The 22,176-nt window shown below is 46.5% G+C and overlaps 1 long non-coding RNA gene across 1 annotated transcript in view; it reads right to left on the bottom strand.

Moving 5' to 3' along the window:
• LOC138297303 (uncharacterized) overlaps positions 1-22,176 on the bottom strand; it is a 402,801-nt gene that overhangs the window by 34,498 nt on the left and 346,127 nt on the right. The window contains exon 2 of the long non-coding RNA XR_011204010.1: positions 18,383-18,424. This is a non-coding gene — a long non-coding RNA (uncharacterized lncRNA). The remainder of the gene's footprint in view (positions 1-18,382; positions 18,425-22,176) is intronic.

Below are 22,176 nucleotides of genomic sequence, written 5' to 3'. Positions count from 1 at the left end.
CCACATTTCTGTGCTCGCAGTCCAAAGATGGGTGCTTGGGGAGTGGATGCTCTGTCAGTTCCCTGGCTGGACCATTTGCTATATGCTGTTTCTCCAATTGCCCTCATTCCCAAGTTCCTGGCACAGTTGCTGAAGGAAGACAGGAGGGTGATTCTGGTGGTCCCTTTTTGGCCCCTGAGATCCTGGTTTCTGGTTGTCAAGTTGCTGGCTGTTCAGGGTCCTTGGTTTCTTCCTTTCTTCCCCGCCTCTCTTCGGTCAGTCCCTGCACTGACTCTCCAGAAACTTTGGCTGTCCGTTTGGAAGTTGAGAGGCAGGGTTTCCAACTTCGGGGGATTCCCAGACATTAGGCTGTGGCGATTCAGCAGTCCAGTAAGCCTTCTACTTTGAAGTCTTATGCCAGGCATTGGGGTAATTTCCAGCGCTGGTGTGTTCCTCTTCAGTTGTCTCCATTGGATCGTTCTCTGCCTACAATGCTTAGGTTTTTATGGGAAGGCGTTGATATGTGTTTGTCTGTTTCCAGCTTGAGGGCAAAGTGGGAGGCTATCAGGGCTTTTCATGCTCCGTGGGGCAGTCTCTCTGATGTGGATGATTTGGTGTCCCAGCTGTTGCGCTGCTTTTCTCTGCCCCGTCATTTGGTGAAGCCTTTATTTCCTATTTGGGTCTTGCCTTTAGTCTTGAAGTATCTGATATCGGCTCCTTTCAAACCTTTGGAGGGTGCTGACTTAAGTTTTGTGGACCTTTTTGGATACCATGAACTTGAATTTTACTCATATCCAGTTGACACGCCCATCTTGTTACATATGACAAGAGACCTGGATTCGTTCTCAGTTGTAAAACAAGCTCTCGGGCTATATTTTGTTTGGGTCAAACTGTCCTCCAATTCAGTGGGGCCAAAACAGGGGAACAATTCCAATGAACATGTTTGGCCACTCCACTTTTTTTTTTGCAGAAACAATCAGCATCAAAGCTAACACGCATGACCAACCATGTGCAAGAAGATAAGCCATTGAGGCCGTGCTGCTAATGACACCTGTCTTGGAGCAGCCTCACTCAGGATACCTGCAAAGCTTCCGGTATCAAAACAAAAATAAAGCCTACTTACTCCGAAATACTCCAATTTGCAAGCCAGAAGCTGCTCTTGAAATGTGTTGGGACGTTGAATTTACTGCATAACAGATTTGTGTGAAAAACAAAGGTTAACCCAGACTGCCTGTCTTCAATGTTACATTGCAGTTACTTTGCTGTACAACACTACCATCAAGGGGACAATGCATATTTCTAGTAGTGCATGTTAGAAAAGATGGCCTGTCTTTATTTCCTTAAACTAACATATATCAACGTCTGTTTCCGTCATCATATCCACACCCACCTCTCTCCTGAGTGCTTGGAAGTAATCAAGGTATGCATCGTGATCTAAACAAAAAGATGAACACAAACCAGCTATTGCTTCTTCTGGTATCAATGTCTTGACTAGTGCTTACTTTGTGATAGAATCAGTGCCAGTGTCCAAAGCTCTGCTTTGAAACCCACACCCGGTTATTTTGAATGTCGGCGCACTGAATACAAAGGCTGCTTAGTCTTGAATCAACATCATGGCGCTTCCATCCACTATCAGATACTCCCTACCGCTCTATTTTACTTGTGTAGGTTCCAGCTTTCACCCTTTGCAACAGTTTTTTTCACCTTTCTCTTCCTATTTCTTTTCCCTTTGTGTATTTTTCCCTTTCTTGTTCACGGTCAATGTCTAATGAGGAAAAATAAGTGCCAGTGCCCAGGAATGTGTGCCAGTGGTCCCCAACAGCAACCACCGGCTCAAACTAAACACTGATCTTGACTCAAATTTTCCGGAGCCATCCACACATTGGTTCTTCCTACAATAGGTAGGATTGGAACTGAAAAGTGATTATTGATTTGTTGCTTGACTTAAGTTTAAATAAACCCGTTTAGGGCCTGTGCCCAAGTTTACACCTATAAATGGACACTAGTGTTATTTTTGCTTTTCTGGGGAATAGAGGTGAAGTGCTTCCTACCCAAGATGGCAGCTTCTGAATAGAAGGGAAGAAAAGCGGAGCAAGAAATCTCACAACCATAATTGGCACTAATTGGCAAATCATCTGGAAGTATTACTCCAATAATCCCGTTCATGGAAGCAGGAAACAGGGTTTCACACTTACATTAAATGCTCTGAGGGTATTAATGAAAGGATGAGCGTGGCTGTTAGGGTTACATATGATGAAGGGTTTTCAGCAGATAAGCAATTGCTTTCAAGAGTTTAGAAATGGCAATTATTTTCTATCACCATGGCGAGAAATCAGATATACTCCATTTGATGACCCTTTGCTGGAAAACAATGGCTGAGGTCATCATTTTGAGCAAAGGCGTGAACCACATTCATTCTTAGGACTACTGCACTTTTTATTGGCAGAAGCAGGATTTCAGCAATTGACAGAGCGCCTCCCCAATTGGGGGGGTGCAGCGCTTAGGACCCGGGGCAGCCGAGGCCTGAGCCCTGGACGCTGGTCCTACGTTGGCTGGCTTGTCACTTCGGCCCTCTCACAAGGTGAGAGGGCGGAACACCAAATTTGATGGAGGTCACGCACGTCATTTCCGGCCACCGTCTGCTTTGCCGCCTCCACTGGGGGGTACTTAAGTGCCCCCGGACCAGGCCTCAGCCTTTTTGTGGATGCGGTGTGGGCGGCGCAACCAGGATCTGCGTCAACCCACCCTCCCATCCCTTTAGACATGAGGTTGATGATAATGTGCGACGGTGAGATGAGATAATAAATTCACCCTAAGCAACAGAGAGGTACCGAAGGCAGGGTACCCTGGATAACACCGAAGGTAGGATCCTGCAGTCCTGAATCAACCAGCGGATGTACACTCCAGCTTGGGGGCTAGGGTGCCCAGATCTGTGGGGTGGGCACGGGGCTCCAGCTCCTGGCCACCCCGTTGCACCCCTATGGCAGCTTGGTGTTGGGGTGGGGGCAGAGCCCTGAGCATGTGGACAAGTGAGGTGTTGGGAACCGCCCCCCCAAGGATACAGGTGAAGTACGGTTCACCTGTGTGGTCCAACGGTGTTCGGGACGCAGGAGGATCCTTGGTTGTGTCGTTATTATGATTTATGACAGGATTGAATTTTGACTTTCAAGATATGTTTTTATGAGTCATGATTTTAATGAATTGACTTTTTGTAAATAAAATTATTCCAATGCCAAAAAACAATAAGACTTTGTCGGTTTACGTTTGGCGGGTGTTGGGGCGGGGGCCTACTGGTGGCATCCGGGTTCTAAAGAAGAATCACCGTTGTTCAGGTTCCTTTGTGGTACTAAACTGATTTGGAACACTGTGGCAATGAGTAGGATATCACTCGCAATCCTTTTTAATATCCTGTGTTGATACTAGGAATGAAAAAAAATTCTATTGGGAAATTTTCACAAAGCTGAAACTCATAGCAACTCTGTAAAGCTGCCCACAACTTAGCCTGCAGGAGAGATGCCCTGCTAAAAAATGTTTTGAAGGAGAGTTTTTCCTGGAAAGACTCATCCACAAATATAGCTTTTGTAGATAATTTTCTCCCACAGTACTGACTTTTGGCAAGGTTTTAGCTACTTTTTAGAAAACTGTTAACTTTGTAAAGTTCCTTATGTTCAAAATGTTTTTTAAAAAAAAGCTTCAAGAAGTTGGAAAAATGAAAATTTGCCAACTGCACTCAACCTCAAAAGACACTGAGGGTAAGGAATCCTTAACAAGGCCTCCAAATTAACTGATTGCAAATAGATATATGCCAGATTTTAGATGTACAGGGAATGGTAACATTTTACAGTTGTGCTGTCCTTTCCTCGGAGAAACAGAAATAACCTCATAAAGGTATGAAAACATTGAGTAAAGAAAAACTGAATTGAGGCATAACATTTAAAATGTGGTGGATGTTTTCAGGGGTGGTATGCTTTGATTGTCGTTAAGAATTTGAAAACATTTTTGGGGAAAAGCTGTATGAGTGTCACATACCATTGTAAAAGAAAGTCTTAGCTTGAGGTATAGCCAAATTATAAGCATTGTACAGATGAAAAGATTCTGTCACCATCAATTTCAAGGTGTCTGTTATGGAAGCAAGCTTATAAAATATTATTAAGAATCATTAAAAATGAAAATCAGTGAAAATCAATGCATATGAAATCAAAGCTTTCACAAAACCAACCAACATATGCACGTAATCATACAGTAATTTAAATCATTTAAAATGTTCAATACCTGTAATTAGCTGTCCATGATGCATGTACCTGCCACCATTCACGTGAAGATCAGGGTCTATCTTGGTATAATAGCTACTAAAGATAAGGATCAGGGCAATCACTGTATGCTGGCAATAAGGAGGTCCTCATTTTTGGATGCCACCATTTTATTTGGTCAAACAAATAGTGACTCCCTGCTTTGGGCCTGCCTCCTGTTCCAGCCAAGTTTGCTAAAACCTGGGGATCATGTTAGATTATAATTTTGCTTTTGATACCCAAATTAACTGAACAGTTTTTTTCCTGATACAACATTATTCGTTCTCTAAAGAAAATGTTTCTCTTCATCCCAGAGGCTGCTCGGAAAACTGTCATTGTTGCACTGATGTGTTCAATGCTGGAATAGTGTAATTCATTATCTCCTAACATTAATCAAGGTTCATCCCCTCATATCGAACCGTTTCTGAGGAGCTTAAAAAATTGCACTAGCTACCAGTGAGGAAGAACACTGCTTTTAAGGCTCTGTGCCCTGCGCACTGTACTTTGCACAGTCACGGCCTTCATCTTTTTAGGTCTTAGATTCAGTGTTAACACCTTCCTAGGCTTTTACGTTCGGCACATAGCGGAAGCTTTCATAGGAGCGAGATGTGGAGGCAGGACCTTTATTAATGCCATAGCTAAACTATGGAATTCAATTCCTCAACATATCTCAGAATTAGATCATCAACTCTTATCTAGGAAATATATGAAGACATGGCTCTTCTCTTAATGACTTAGGACCTGGTTTAGAAGTTGTCGGACGGATTACTCCATCACCGTTGTGACGTAGTAACCAGTCCTCAAAGTTCTAAATCAGGCCCTTATTCTAGTCACACTGGCATTTATGTCTTCAGGTTCCTCAGTTAGTAGATTTTGGGTTTTTAGCTCTGTGATGCCTTAGGGTATTTGTGCACTCAATAATTTTTTTTTATTTTATTCATTCATTTCATCTTGCCTGTAGTTCACTCTGGACTGTTCCTAGTGGAAGAGGACCAAGGCTGATTTGCATACAGCTGGATCCTGTTGAAGCTGGCATGGTGAACAAAAAGAAACAATGGACGGGAATAAGGCCCCAGACTTACCAGTGTCAAGATTAATTCAAGAATTACACTCTTCTCTTTTTTAAAAAAATTGTAATATGTCTACCATCTGTGAAAGTGTGCACAGGAGACATTGTGATATCCAGAGGTGGGCTTGTGGTATCACTAATACATTCTAGCTAGGCAGGCTTCTTTCTCTACACTGACCCTTGGTAACTCCTCCAGTGCTTCTTACATTCAGCCTTATGGTGATCATAAATTGATGTCCCCTAGCTCCCTACCATGGTATATTGCTGCCTCCCTTATCTTTTCCTAATGTGAATGGTGTAGTAGATCCTATTTATTTTTAATGGGAATCAGGAGTTTAGCTTAGCCTTTGGCTTGCAGGCTGTGCCCCCTTTTAACCTACTTAGCTTGCTCTGTTTTAGCACCTTTATTTAATTAATTCTTTGAAGATGGCTGCCTTGTTTATAGTTAGGAAGATGTTTTAGTTTCACATTATCAGTGCCATTCTGTAAAGGCATCACTATCAGCATCAAAGATAAATGAGATACGTAGGTTGTCACATTAAGTACTTTCCCACTTTTGTGTGCCATTAACATAATGTACCTTTTTAGGCAATTGTTTATATAATTACTGCCCCAAGCATGCTTTCTTATTTATTGTTTGGGAACATATCTGCGTCCGGGGTCCTACCAGATCTGTATAAATACATCTCACACAGACCAGATAATCAGAGGGATCCCTACCAGATGCCATCAACGCTATCTATGCTACCCAGTCTTCGTGTCCCTACGACATCTGATCTAGAGACCTCATTCAAAGGTAACAAGGGTTGAGGGGACTCTTCTCATTGACATGGTACTGGTAGGTTAGGTTTAACACACCTAGCTCTCTTTAGGTTAGAGATTAGGTTCATCATGCTAGGGTAGCAGGGCCTATTTCACATCTATTTCACATCTTATGTTATTGCAAGATGGTTGGGGTCTTTGTATTCATGACACTTGTTTTTACCATTCTGTTCCTTGCATTGTTCATTATCCTAATCATTGCAGCCCATGCAACTTGTCGTAGATTGCAGTCTTTTTAATAAAACCTATTGAAAACTTCACTGCATCTCCTTTGTTGCCTGTGCTTGACTGAGACATGCTGCTTATGTGAGCAAGGGGTAATCTCTGTTTAACCATGACCTCCCAGAGATGTTGCACTCATGAGTCTATGCGTAAAGGCTGCCACAAATCACCTTTTACTGTTTGGGTTTTTGGTGAGGTACTGCTTGTGAGCCGGGAGGATTGGGATGACAGCGGCGACTTGTTGTAGAATTGGCCTAGTCACCTACAAACATAAGTACTTTAATTCTTAAACAAGCGGTTTTGCCTAGAGCGAGAGTCAAACTATGACAATGGGACAAGCTCGTCAGTGGGTGATATATGCCAGAAAATATCTTTGATCAGTGTTCTGAGAAGAGTGGCACATTGATGGGTGGGAGTTTGAAGGGATAATACTAAAGGTTGCTTCAAATCCCTAAGCACTGACATTTTAATATGTTTGACTGAGAAGGATTCTGTTGACTGACTTTTAAGAAGTGTGTGTGTGTGTGTGTGTGTGTGTGGGGGGGGGTATATGAGAAAGTGGTGTTATCAGGTTTGTCGGCGAGCTTACACTATGGAGGTTTCTCTATGTATATCAGGTCCAGTGTATGAACGGCTGTGTGCAACGGGCCTGCACTACTTGATTGGAACTGAACAGCTGCACTTTTTCAGACATTTATGACATGCTCATTGATGCTATCAGAGAGATCTCTCGTCACAAGTTTCAAAACTCTTCATCCATTCAAAGCTGATAAACTGAGTACTATCAAATTGGGTCCTATTTCCTGCACTTAGAAATGGCAAAAACAGAGGAATTAAGAAATAAGTAAACAGCAGTTATTATTAATACGATTATGTCTAGTAATTGTTCTGACTGTAGTATGTCGACCCCAGAAGCTGCCATGGCCCATTATCAGAATTTTCCTCACAACATCGTACAGGAAAGGTCTCAGGATTCATCCAGCAATAAAGACTTATATCTCGGATGACAGTGTATGACTGAAGCAATGAATTATACGTTTGGGTTGATGCCAGTGTATGACTCATTGACCATCTATTCCATCAAAAGATAGAACAATGGGACACAGAGTTACATACAAATTAGGTCAGTGGTATGGACAAGGTTTCCCCAAACTCCTCTCTTGTTCCTCAGGATAATTTAGAATTCCGCTTGGATGAGGTTACTGAAAGTGATGATGAGTTATTACCGAACCACGGGCTTGATGTAATAAAACACAGGCCGAAAATGTGTTCACAAATTAACTACCACCGTTTTATGACCTGTCTCTGATTTCGCAATGTGACCTTTGTACTAATAGGTTGCAACGCAAAATCTCCATTCACACGGAGTGGCAGAATGGCCTGCTTATTGGATATTAATTAGGCAGGTTGCTATTTGTGCCCCCCTGTGGTTAGCTACAAACACAGCGATAGTGGCTCTTAAGGAACAGCAGACCACCCTGTATCTGCATTCAGACATTGATTTTTTTTAGATGCAGCCCATCTGCCTTAAATTAATTAATGCTGTGTTTTTTTAATTTCAAAAATGTTTCCCGTTTGGGAAACATCAGGGGAACAGGCTGTGTCCCCCTGTATCACTGCCTACTCTACCAAAATTGACAACAATCAGTTACCACCTCCGAACAGGTATCAGTAACTAATCATGATTTTATTTGCGACCGTAACCCATTAATACACACAATCGAGACAAGCAGTTTAAATGGGAAGCTCTTTTCACACCTCCTCCTAATTGAATGAATCACAAAATAAATTTAGCACGTAGAAAAAAAAGCCTTTTTTCGTTCGCAAACATTGTGATTTCCCAAATTGTAGGGTTTGTGATCACAAAAGGGCTTTGCACGTTGGACCTATAGTTCTGGTTTCACAACAAGGCATGTTACTTCTGATACTAGGTTGCAAGGGTACAGAGCAAGTTTTAGGGCCGACCGGAGTTGATGAGGGGCTTTTTTATTTGAGGGCTGATATCCTCTGAAGTGTTCAACTTGCGCTTTGCCCTGGGAGTTGATGGGCAGTATCAGTCATGCTAAAACTTAAGAAACTTAAAAAAACAAATACTCGGGATTTGCTATGATTCTACACGATCTACTCTAACGCAACAGAGACTTTAATGTTCCAGTATTCAGGGGGTAGATTGCTTAAACTTGCAGTGGTTCACCATGTATACTTGCTCTATTCATTCTCTGAATCTCTTGGCTCTCGAAGATGGTTGAAAGGCAAATATCACACTGCAGCGAGCCACCGCTTCACTTTCCACTTCTGCAGCTGTCCCTTCTATAGAGAAACCGGCTAAACAAATCCCAGATGCAAAGCAGCCACTTGCTTTGTCTTGTCTCTCCAGATGAAGGGAACCTGCCTGGCTGCATGGCAGTTCCGCAGGAATTCCTCTCAATAGATTAGAGCGGTCAGTGATGGATAACGCGGGGCAAAGGGCATCCTGGGAGCACCAAAAGGCTCTGACCTCATCGATTGCTGAACTCTTTAGCTCACTTCCATGGTAAAGGTTCCAGTTATACCCGTTTGGGGGCAAGCAGGCGCGGCCTCCTCGGTTATTATTTCTTACCACATGCGCTGTGAAGGTTCTTTACCAGAAGTGCACTTTGGAAATTGTAGCTTAGAATTCTATAGTCCACATATAGCCTGCTGGTTCCAGCTTGTTTTGTGACATAACTTTACTACGATCTTCGTATGAATAGCTATTCACCCTGTCGATTCAAGGAGCAAGTCAAAATGCGACCTTACTTAAGACAATCACTTTTTTCTGAGATATCCCGAGAATGTTGTTTTGCTGGATTGCTGGGTTAAAAATGGTACTTCCCTCAATAGAAAAAAAAAAATGGTGCAATGTTATTCTACCATCAGTGGGTCCCACCCAGAAACATCTTTCATATAAATAAAACACAGGTGGCCAACATTTAAATTATAATTCTAAATTGTAAAATTTGTAGAATTTTTCAACCATAAATCACACTCGCCTTGGATATATAGTCCTGGAAATATAGTGATTTTCACAATCACTGGGGTTTGTAATGGGAACCTAAGGTTTCAGGAGGGGACGAAGGGGATTAGCCATAGAAAAAGCATTCTCAATTAATTCCAGTGGAGATTTACGGCCTTATTACGAGGCCCCTGGGGGTCTTGCGATCATCAAACTTGCTGTTGGATTGCCGCACTTCTGGTGGTCCGACGGCCAGATGAGAACCCTAGTGTAGAACCACCAGGCGACTGCCGGGATCACTGATCCCGATGGGGAGGCAGCAGTCGAAGTTGTGGTCAGCCACGGCTGTACCCATGGGGCACCGTCGTGCTGATCACGAGTCCACTTTGCGCCAGCCTTTTAATGGCAGTTTAACCGCTATGGAAAGGCTCGCGGAATGCCAGTGCTGGGAGACCCCCCTGCCAGCACCCTTGGAATGCGCACATTCCGAGGGTGCTGTTGTGTGATGGCATTGGCCTTTTCTCCCTTAAAGGAGCCAAGGCCAGTGTATGGTACTGTCTCGACCGGGCTGACCGGCAGAAGCATAGTAATACAATGTTTCCGCCGGTCAACCCGGTGGACAAACTGTAATACAAAGGGGGGAGGTCGCCAGCTTGACCACTGCCTCCTCCCTGCGGAGTCCCAACAACCAAAGTCGTAATGAGGCCCATAATTCCATTTACACATCTACACTGGCTCCATTAAAAAAACTCATGTAAGACTGTAAATGGGGAGTAACAATTCTTCCAAACACCATAATGTTTTTGGAGCACAGAGAGGCAGCAGTTTTTCCATAGCCAAACCCTCTTCATGTGAAAGAGAAACAAGCATTAGCAAAGCCAAAAGGTATAACCTTGGCTGCTCTCCTTTTGGCTTTGTCAATTCTTGTTTTGTCGTTTTTTTTTTGTTTACCAAACTTTATGTTGGGGAAATGCTGGGCCGTCATCAATTTAAAAACAAAAATATTGGTTAAAAGCCAAAAAATACTTTTTTGGTCTTAAAATTCATACTTTGCTATAGTAATGCCTAGCACTAGAGGAAACTACTTTGTGTGTGGCTGTGCTCCTTGAGAATCACTCATGATGTAGTTAGCCAATGGCTGACCAATTTATCCATACTAAATGCTGAAAGAAAATGTAAATTACCCAAATAACATACTTGTGGATGGAGAGCTAAAGAACAAGTTACTTACCTTCGGTAACAATTTATCTTATAGAGACATATTTTAGTTGCAGATTCCTTACCTTGGAATTTCCCCTGGGCGTCACACTGGATCTGCAGATTTTTGTTTGAGCAGTACCCTTGCGCGTCGTTAGAGGGCGTCGGGTGACTCCTGGAGCATCGTTGGTGTCGTGGTCGCTGTGATGATATCAGGAGTCGTACAGATGCCGTCTCACCACGGTGACATCAGTTTTGTTTTCACGACTTTCCACGCCAAAGAGCAGAGCCATGAAGAACACTGAAAATGGTGCGCAAGAGCGAAAGCCGTAAAAGGGGAATCCCTGACCCTAGAAATCATTTCGCAAGCGGGGAAGGTGCGTGGGTCGGTAAGGAATTTGCAACTAGAATATATTTCTACCAGATAAATCATTACTGAAGGTAAGTAACTTTTTCATCTGATAGAGACTTCTAGTTGCAGATTCCTTACCTTAGAATAGATACCCAACCAATGCCATCCTCTGTGGTGGGCTGCGAACCAACATGATACTAGGAAGTCCTGTAGCACAGAACAACCAAAGTAGCCGTCCCTGCGGACCTGACTTCCAGGCAGTAATGTTTAGTAAACGTGTGCAGGGATGCCTGGCAGATATCCACGTGCCAATGCTGTGTTAGCAGCAGTTGATCTGGTGGAATGAGCACGCAAGCCCTCTGGGGCTGCTTCTTTGCCAAAGCGTAGCACATTTTGATGCAGAGTAGTACCCATCATGAGATGGTTCGCTTTTGCACTGCCTTCCCTCTCTTCGCACCCACATATCCAACAAAGAGTTGATCTCCATCTGGAAATCTTTGCTATAATTGAGGTAGAGCGCCAACGCTTTTTTTGGGGGCAGGCGGTGAAGTCTCTCCTCTTCATGAGAAGGATGTGAAGGTGCGTAAAAAGTAGGCAAAGTGATGGACTCACCGACATTAAAAGGTGTAACTACTTTGGGAAGGAATGAGGCCCTAATGCGTAACACCACTTTCTCAGGGAGCACAGACAACAAGCATTTTCAATGCAACGGGTCTCGCATTTGCTCGAGGTAGAGCTATTAGCGTTGTAAAGAAAAAAGAAACGTAGCGCGCTCGCGCTATGTAAAATGCAGCTCGATCGCACTGCATGGAAAATAAACAGATAAAGTAGTCCGGACCCCAGGCTGAAAACATCGAGCCTCGCATGTTTTTAGTAGTTTACCGGTGCTGTGTAGGTGGGCTAAGCGCCGGAAAAGGCATGATATATGCATGCCTTTCACAAATGAAAGCAAGCAGATTTTAAAAGGCAAGCCAACGAACCAGTGTAAGTGACTGAAGTGACATGGGCGTGGTTTGAAGCCCAAAGAGAGATTACAGAATGGACGGAACGCTTTGCTCTCGCCCATAAAAATGAGGTGTTGGAAGAAATAGCCTAAAGCTCACTCACTTTGTGAGCAGAGGTGATGGCAACAAAAAAAACAGATTTCAAAGGAAGGAGCCGTAGGCGACAATTGTGTAACAACTCAAAAGGATCACAGATCAAGTATGTAAGGACAAGATTGAGGTCTCCCTAGGCATGATAAACGGAGTGGGAGGAAATAAATGGGTGATACCCTTCAGAAATCTACCATCGATAGGAGACTTAAAAAGGGAAAGTTGATCAGGCAATCTTAGAAAGGCTTAGATAGTCGATAAGTATCCTTAAAGGGTGCCCAAAGCAGAGCCCTGCTGGGTGTAGGAAGCTGCCCTGGTGTGTGTTGAGTATCTATGGTACCTACACCTTATACCAGGTCCATGTATACCCTCATGGTTAAAAGTAGGCAGTGTCTAGGAGCCAGGGCTTATCTAGGAGACATGCAAAGCTCATGCAATACTACTGTAGTCACACAGCACTCACACACATGAAAGAAAACACTCAGTTGCACAAAAATAAAGGTACTTTATTTTTGGAACAAATCAACACAAAATACTAGAAAAGGTGACCCACCTTTAGGAGGTAAGTAATAAACTAAATATATACACTTGTAAACAGAAACAGACATAGAAAAGTTTAGACAGTGCAAATAGCAATACCCAATAGTGACCCTATGGGGAGCACAAACCATGTACAAAAAAATGGAATGCGAATACGGTACCTCCACTTAGGTAAGTAAAATGTATAGAAGGGAGCTGGGAGTACTAGAAAGCCACAGAGGTAAGTAACACAGTACCCCCAGCGACCAGGAATGCAGGAGTAAAACAATGGATTTTCCCCAAACCACCCACAAGGAGGAAAAGAATTAAAATAAGACACCCAGAGAAGACTGCACGAAAACCAGCAGTGGATTCCTGAAGAAAGAAGACCTGTGGGGAGAGGGGGCCAAGTCCAAAAGTCACACTGGAGTCCAGGAGGAGTAGGAGCTACTACCCACCTAGCTGTGGATACAGGAGTTGGTCGTCAGTGATGAAGAACAGGTCAGGACTGCAGCCCTTGGTCCGAAGAAGAGTTCTTGATGGATGAAGATGAAGTCCCACGCTGGCAGGAAGATTGCAGACAGGTGTCGGTGCAGAAATTCCACCAACAAGCCTTGGCAAATGCAAACTTGCAGTTAGTAGAAAAGAGGGGCTGCCATTGACCAGCAAGGCCCAGGGGGACTCAACCCAGGAGGAGAAGTCACAGGGGACCCTCAGTGTAACAGAGACTCCATAGGAACAGAGGCAGCACCCACAGGAGTCCCACAGGATGGGGACACATGAGCCGCAGACGGAGCCCACGCAGCACTACAAAAAAAGGATTCCACGCTCAGAAGAACCACACAGGAGGCTGTGCTTTGCAGGATGGAGTGCTGAAGCTACACGTTGCCTGAAAATCCCTTGGTGGAGATGCAAACAAGCTTTGGCAGCTACAAGCGAACGCAGTGCACAGGGATATTCTCCTGCGTGGGAAGGCAAAGGCGTACCTCCACCAAAGTTGGACAGCTGGCAGAGAGGACCAAGAGGACTACTCTGGACTACCACCGTGGTGCAGGATCCACACAGCTCAGCAGGAGAGGGGATCCACGCAGCCGGTTGTCGCTTGTTGAAGGTGCCAGCAGTTGCAGGGAAGTGAATCATTCACTCGAAGGGAGATTGCCTCTTCTTCATGTGCAGGCTGAAGAGTTGCAGTCTTTTGAGGATGCATGGCCAAGGAAATGTTGCAGAGCTGGCAGGAGACGTGGAAACAAAGTTAAAGAAGAGTCTTCTTCATTGTAAAAGCACTTGTCATTTCCTGGAGGGAAAGTGGCCAGTGGCCAGAAGTCAAAGTAGAGGTTGTGGGGGAGTCCTGCTGGAATCTTGCAAGCCGAATCTGAGGACCCACCCAAGAGAGAGACCCTAAATAGCCCTGAAAGGGGGATTGGTCACCTAACCAGGTAGGCACCTATCAGGAGGGGACCCTGACGTCACCTGCCTGACCTGGCCACTCAGATGCTCCCAGAAGTCCCTGCCAACCTTGGAAACAAGATGGCAGAACCCTGAGACCCTCTAGAGGAGCTCTGGGCCCCACCACTGGGGTGGTGATGGTCAGGGGAGTGATCACTCCCCTTTCCATTGTCCAGTTTTGTGCCAGAGCAAGGATTGGGGGTCCCTGAACTGGTATGGACTGGTTTATGCATGGAGGGCACCAAATGTGCCCTTCAAACAAACCAGTGGCTTGGGGAGGCTACCTCTCCCAAGCTAGTCACACTTATTTCCAAAGGGAAAGGCTGTTACCCCCTCTCCCAAAGGGAATCCTTTGTTTTGCCTTCCTGGGCTTGATCAGATCAAGCAGCAGGAGGGCAGAAACCTGTCCGATGCGTGGTAGCAGCTGCGCTGCCCAGAAAACCTTGTAAGACGGGTGGTAGCAATGCTGGGGATCCTCTAAGGAGCCCCCAGAGTGCATGGAATCATACTTCCAATACTTGCAACAGTATTGGGGTATGATTCCGACATGTTTGATACCAAACATGCCCAGGTTCGGAGTTACCATTATGTAGCTGGACATAGGTAGTGACCTCTGTCCCGTACACGCGTAAAATGTCGTCCTCGCACTCCCGAAGTCCAGGAAAATGGATCTGGAGTTTTTGGGGGCACCTCTGCTAGTGCAGGGGTGTGCTCACACACATGTACCTGCATTCTGCCCTCTGAGCTGAGAGGGCCTACCATAGGGGTGACCTATAGTGACCATGGGCCAGATGTAGGAAGGCAGTAACGCCTCGCAAACGGCGAAAAACGCCGTTTGCGAGGCGCTAATGCCCTCACGCGATGCAGAAACACATATTGCGAGTCGGTACCGACTCGCAAAATGTGTTTCAGACTCGCAAATAGGAAGGGGTGTTCCCTTCCTATTAGCGAGTCGCACCGCAATGTAGAGTTGATTTGTGACCGCGAAAGCGGTCGCAAATCAACTCGCAGTTACCATCCACTTGAAGTGGATGGTAACTCATTTGCAAACGGGAAGGGGTCCCCATGGGACCCCTTCCCCTTTGTGAATGCTCACAATAATATTTTTTCAGAGCAGGCAGTGGTCCTATGGACCACTGCCTACTCTGAAAAAAACCGAAACTAAAAGGTTTCGGTATTTTTTCTATTTGCAGCTCGTTTTCCTTTAAGGAAAACGGGCTGCAAAGAGAAAAAAAAAACCTGCTTTATTGAAAAGCAGTCACGGACATGGTGGTCTGCTGTCTCCAGCAGGCCACCATCCCCGTGAGTGCCTAGACTCGCTATGGGGTCGCAAACTGCGACCCACCTCATAAATATTTATGAGGTGGGTCTTTGCGACCCCATAGCGAGTCGCAAAAGGTGTCTGAGACACCTTTCTGCATTTCCTTTTGCGAGGTGCAAATTGCGAGTCGCTGGGACTCGCAATTTGCACCTTGCAAAAGGAAACCTACCTACATCTGGCCCCAGTGTAGTGACCTGTCGTGAGAATGGGTGCATGCACCCATTTCATGGAGGCTGCAATGGCAGGCCTGCAGAACCCTTTGCATGGGCTCCCTATGGGTAGCACATAGGGATCCCCTGGATACCTAGGTACCATATACTAGGGACCAGTATGCCAATTGTGGAAAGAAAAAGGTACACTTTAGAGGAGTGAGCAAAACTACTAGGGTCCTGGTTAGCAGGAACCCAGTAGACACAGTCAAACATACTGACAACAGGCAGAAAATAGGGGTAACCATGCCAAGAAAGAGGGTACTTTCCTACACTGGGCCAAAGAAAGAATGAACAAAAGAACCTCAGAGAGAGGAGCAGAGAGGGGATCAACAGACTTGTTGGTACACCATGCCACAAATCTATGCCAATGACAGGCATATACCGTTTTGGTGGAAGGACGCCTGGCTGCCAAGATAACATCATAGACTTTAGGTGCAAGGTCAAAAGCCGTCAACTGTCGCCACTCAATTTCCATGCATGAAGGCGATGATTGGACAGGTTAGTGTGGAGAACCATCCCCCTGCTGGCGCGACAGAAGATCCTCCCCAAGGGGCAGTCTGAGTGGAGGATCGGTGACCATGCTCAGTAGCTCTGGATACCATACTCTCTGTGCCCAGTCTGGAGCCACAAAGATTACTTGGGCCCAATCGTTCTTGATCTTCTTCAGATCTCTGGACAGAAGTGGTATAGGCAGAAAGGAGGCCGGAGTGCCACTCATGACAAAAAACATTGCAGAGCGAGTGCTGTCTTGGAAACTCCAATGCACAAAACAGATGACATTGCGCGTTCTCTATGGAGGCGAACATATCTAACCAAGGCTCTCCCTGCTGCTGAGAGACCTTGTGCCACCTCTGGATGGAGACGCCATTCGTGATCGGCTGTGCATCGACAGGTGAGTTCATCTGCTCTGGCTTTCGAGAAGCCCGCCAGGTACTGAATCACCAAGGAAATGCCCTGATCTGCCAGCCATGTCCAGAGGCGCAGAACCTCCTGGCAAAGGGTTCAGGACCCCACTCTGCCCTGTTTGTTGCAGTACCACATGGCGGTATTGTTGTCTGTGAACTCCTGCACCACTTTTCCTTGGAGAGAGGGAAGGAATATTTTCAATGCAAGCCTGATTGCCCAGAGCTCCAAAAGATTGATATGGAGTTCAGAATCCACCGGAGACCGAGAACCTCTGATCTCGGTCTCTCCCATGTGGCCGCCCCAACTCAGGAGTGATGCATCTGTCACTAATGACAGATCTGGTTGGGGAAGGGAGAGGGATCTGCCATTGACCCAATCCTGATTCAAAAGCCACTACTGCAGGTCTTTCTCAGTCCCCTCTGATATCTAGACCAAGTAGTAGAGATTTTCCTGATGCTGCGCCCACTGGAACTTCAAATCCCACTGCAGAGCCTGCAATATGCCATCTGGCATTAGTCACTAGCAGGATGCAGGAGGCCATGAGGCCCAGCAGCCTCAGAGTCATTCTTATCAAAACCCAGGATACAGGTTGAAACATCGGAATCATAGCCTGAACATCCTGGACTTGCTTTTCGGGATGATATTAATTGAAAGTGCTCATGACCTACCACGAATCGTAGGTAACGTCTGTGGGCAGGCAAGACAGGGATATTGAAATAAGCATCCTGCAAGTCCAACGCCACCATCCAGTCTCCTGGGTCCAAGGCAGACAGGACCTGAGCCAGGGTGAGCATTTTGAACTTCTCCTTTTTGAGGAAGAGATTAAGGGCCCGAAGGTCTAGGATAGGACATAAGCCCTTGTCCTTTTTGGGCACCAGAAGGTAGCAGGAATAACAACCACGGCCTACTTTTGGTGCAGGGACCCTCTCTACGGCTCCCTTGGCAAGAGAGATGCGACTTCCTCACGGAGAAGTCCCAGTGATCCTCCAGTAGTCAGCAGTAGGATGGAGGCATGGCCGGAGAGGCAGGCTTGAAGGGGAATGTGATGGGCTGGCCGGACCCTGCCTGCACACCCTGCAGACTTGTGCTGCCACTGCCTGTGGTGTGCTGGAACACCACGGACTCTCCACCAATGAGAGTAGCGCGACCGGGGCGATGCAGGAAGGCGAGGAAATAAGAAGGTCGTGTCGGGACCTAACGAGGAGAAGGAGTCGGGAGAGAAGGCAGCCCTAGGAGTGGAGGAGTGGGACGAAGGAACGAGAGGCCAAGAGGACACCGAGGCGAGAACCCCAGATCGGAGGATCTGGGGTCCAGGAAAGAGATTTTTCCGCGACCGGAGAAATACGGACAAGGAGGACCACGAAGGAGACTGGAACAACACGGTGACCTGGGAGGCAGAGCGCAACAGCCCGCCACGCTTCTGGAGAAGCGTGGCAGACCCAGGTGTGTGAAAGCGTCGTAGTCCGGGGAAGGGAGGACGAGTGGAGCAGACACAAAAAACAAGGGAGGACGGGTGGAGCAGACACAAGAAACAAGGGAGGGCGGGTGGAGCAGACACAAGAAACAAGGGAGGACGGGTGGAGCAGACACAAGAAACGTGGGAGGACGGGTGGAGCAGACACAAGAAACAAGGAAGGACGGGTGGAACAAACATAAGAAACAAGGGAGCACGGGTGAGGTGAGGGGAATCTCAGAATAGCATATATATAGGAAATAAGACGGGCACCAGGTCATACCCTTACAGAAAGGGAAAATCCGGTAAAGATCAGTCGCCAGTACCCCAGAAGAAAGAGTGCAGAAAGAGAACATAAAACAGGAAAAGACTAAGGAAAAAACCTTGACAAGAAGGGAAAGAAAAGAAGAGGCTAATACAGAGAAGGAGAGCACAGAAAACAGAGAGAGAGAGAAAAGAAAGAAGAGACAGAAGAAGAGGGACAGCAAGGAACAGTTAGGAAAAGAGAAAACAATCAAATCACTTACCGCTATTTTCCTTCTTTTCTCCGCATGCGCTTCCCGGGAGACCTATGAAACGGAGAGAAACCAGAAAGAGGTTAAGAACCAGGAACCGAAGTAGCCCCACAGAGAAAGACGGAGGGACAAAGAGAGAAAACCAACAAACACAAATCTACATTCCTAAACAATAAACAACACTAACCTATTGGATTACCGACTCCCGCGTCGGTCTTCACATTTCGTTTTGCCACAGGGAGGGAATAGCCCCTCGGATGACCTACAAAACCCACCTGTCCGTAGTGATGGATTTCCAGTAGGGCAGGTGATGGCGAATCCTTCCGCCAACTGGTCTAGAGTATGGGGACAGACTAGGAAGGCTTGGAGGCTACAGCGGGGGTGAGGGTGGACTAGACATACCTTTGGTTCCCTGTCCCACAAGCCAGTGGAATTCTGCATCCCGGCCATGCAGTGGCTGAACAGCATGGGTGGCACGGTGACTGGAAAAGGGATGCAACAGGGAGCCCCTTCCGTGGCCACGAAAGGGGCAAAAGTTGTACTGCTGGGGATGAAGGGCAGTTGAAAGGCCGAGTGACCGAGCCATAGCCCCAGAGTCCTTGAACCTCTCAAGCGCTGAGTCCACCTTGTCTCCAAAGAGACAGGTGCCACCGAAGGGCATGTCGATAAGGGTCTGTTCGACATCCCCTGGGAAACCAAATGTCCTCAACCAGGCGTGGTGCATCAAGGCCACTATCAATACAACTGATCTACCCAGAGAGTCGATCGTGTCCAGCCCACATCGAATAGAGAAATTCACTGTGTCTCTCCCATCAGCAACTGCTTGGGAGATGATAGTCCAAGCCTCCCACGGTATCTGCGGCAAGATGTGCACAACCGTATCCCACAGGGAGTGAGTATAACAGCCCAAAAGGCACATGGTTTTCAATGACCGCCAAGCCAGACTAGAGGAAGCAAACATCTTCCAAAGTTGGTCCAATCTCTTTGATTTCAGATCCGGAGGTGCGGAAGGGAATGCGCCAGATGATGAGGATGTCTGGATAACAAGGCTCTTACGTGTGGGGTGCTGGGACAGGAATTTAGGGTCATTCGGGGCCGGACAATGGCAGCGAGAAATCGTCCTGTTCACAGGAACCCCTGTGCTGGGTCTGGACCATGAACCCAGAAGGACATCAGTGAGAGCTTAATTGAAAGGAAGGAGCGACCCAGATGCTGACGCCCTTAGTTGAAGCACCTCCGTCAGGAGATGAGAACTGACTTCAACAGTAGGCAGCTCAAGGCCCGGGACGTCAGCCGCCTGACTCACCACCATAAAATAAGAGGCTCCCTCCGCCGTAGCCATGGTAGGAGGAGAAAGCATGCCAGTGTCTGGAGAAGTATCTAGACCACGACCCTTGCCCAGTTCCTGTGCCCAGTCTATATTAGGGTCATCCTCGTATTCACAGGGGTCCAGGGACCTCTGCAATCCTTCCCTGTATTCATACCCATGTAACTAAGGGTCTGAGTCCAAACTAGGGTGAATAGACCCCATCGAAGAAGAGGGCATCGTGAGCCGATGCCACTCCAACTCTGAGTCGTCGGGATTAGGATCGGGTCGACGTCGACCGTGGGCAAAATTGACGTTGGGAGCGTCAGCGGCTGAACCGGTGCCAGGGAAGGTCTCAAAGGTATGACCGGTGTTGGTACGGATCCAGTAGCAGATCCACAGGGGATCTCAGTGGCTGGAGCCACTGGCACAGAACCCGCAGGGCCCCCAGCTGAACCTCCAGAGCCCAAAGGTGCCGAAAGTGGGCCGGACTGCCCAAAAATGAGACTCATGGCCTCATAGGATTCTTTCAATTGGGCAGGGGCCGCTCCAGCTCCCGGAAAGTAGGGGAGACAAAGAGTGGACCCAGAAGTAGGCTCATAGGACGGAGGCCTAGAGCGTCAACACTCCTCCTATATCACATCAGCCAAGTGATGGGGTGAAGTCGAAGGATGCCTAGCCTTCTTCCACTTCTTCCTACCTGAGTGACCCGACGTGGAGGACGGCAAGTGGTGGTGACTCCGCGAACAGTCTGAAGACCTTGCTCTCGAGTGAAGTTGAGCACCGGGCTGCAGTAAGCTTGAGAGAGAGCACTCCCTCAAGGCCTTCGAGTGCCTGGCCTGGCACTCGGAGCACGACTTCAGGTCGTGGTCACGCTCCAGGCACCGCAAACAGACCCGGTGCGGATCAGTCACCAACATCATACGGTGACAGACCTCTCACGGCTTTAAACCTTTATTCGGGGACATCCTTGACACTCCAAAAACTTGACAAAAGTGTCAAAGCCGGTCATAAATTGACCAAGGTAGCCCTCTCTGGATCAGCGCGTGGCGCGGAAAGAAAAGAACTGACATCACCGTGCTGAGGCGGCGTCTATATACGACTCCCGACGTCCTCATGGCAACCACGATGTCAACGACACCCGCGGAGTCGGCCGACGCACCTAACGATGCACACAAGTACTTCTCGAACAAAATTCGGCGGATCCTGTCTGGCGCCTGGGAGAAATTCTAAAGTAAGGAATCTGCAACTAGAAGTCTCTATCAGGTATTCCCTGTAAGTGAGTATAAATATATATAAATATATGTATATATATATATATATTCACTGAAAAAAACAAAGGTTACTGGGAGATTATAGTTAGGTGATGTTTTACCGATGTATGTTAAGAAACTATGGGGGTTATTACAACTTTGGAGGAGGTGTTAATCCGTCCCAAAAGTGACAGTAAAGTGACGGATATACCACCAGCCGTATTATGAGTTCCATAGGATATAATGGACTCGTAATACAGCTGGTGGTATATCCGTCACTTTACCGTCACTTTTGGGACGGGTTAACACCTCCTCCAAAGTTGTAATAACCCCCTATAACTCGTTGCCCAAAGTTACTTTCCGGCACGAGTTATACTCTCTTCAGATAAGTCTAGGTATAACTATAACTGCTGAATTTCCATGGTTATGTATGAGTAAAATGTCAACCTAACTATAATGTCCCTTTAACCTTTGTTTTTTTCAGTGAATTTCTACGGGTTTTTTAATGCCCATGTTAATATTTGTGTCAGGTTGCAGCAAACTTATCAGGGTCATGGTTTTTGCCAGGATTGGAGGAGTGTCAGACAAGGATCCTCGAATCCCTTGATCGGCTGAAAAAAGGGGCAATTTTTGCCAGTGAGGGATCCCTAAGTGAACCCTCCATGTGTCCTATGGGGTCAAGATACCTGTATCCTGACTACTTATATGTTTTTACACTGTTTTTTCCCACCCCCAGGCAATGCAAGAAACAAATGACAGCCACAGCTTTTCTGTCAGGTTGTAACCAGCCAATCAGGGCCTTCCTTTTCCCCTGAATCTGTGGAGGATCCAAGGAGGTCCGTGCCCCTATATATTTAAATTTGGTTTTCATTTAATAACTAGAAAAGTAGTGAACGGATTTACACCAAATCACAACAAGCATTTTCAATGCAACAGGGTTCGCATTTGCTCGAGTTGGAGCTATTTGCTTTGTAAACTCCTAACCTAACTTTTCTTGCCACACAAATTAAAAGAAAAAAAACACGGCGCGATTGCGCTATGTAAAATGCAGCGTGATCGGGCTGAAATTGAAAACGAAAAAACGGAGAGCGATCGCGCTGTGGGGACAATTAACAGATAAAGTAGTCCAGAAACCAGGCTCATAACATCGAGCCTCGTATGTTTCTAGTAGTTTACCGGTGCTGTGTAGGCGGGCTAAACACCGGAAAAGGCATGACGTATGTATGCCTTTCACAAATGAAAGCAAG

Source organism: Pleurodeles waltl, chromosome 5 (genome assembly GCF_031143425.1).
Source record: "Pleurodeles waltl isolate 20211129_DDA chromosome 5, aPleWal1.hap1.20221129, whole genome shotgun sequence".
Classification (NCBI taxonomy): Eukaryota; Metazoa; Chordata; class Amphibia; order Caudata; family Salamandridae; genus Pleurodeles; species Pleurodeles waltl.
This window is presented reverse-complemented; position numbering and strand designations above follow the sequence as displayed.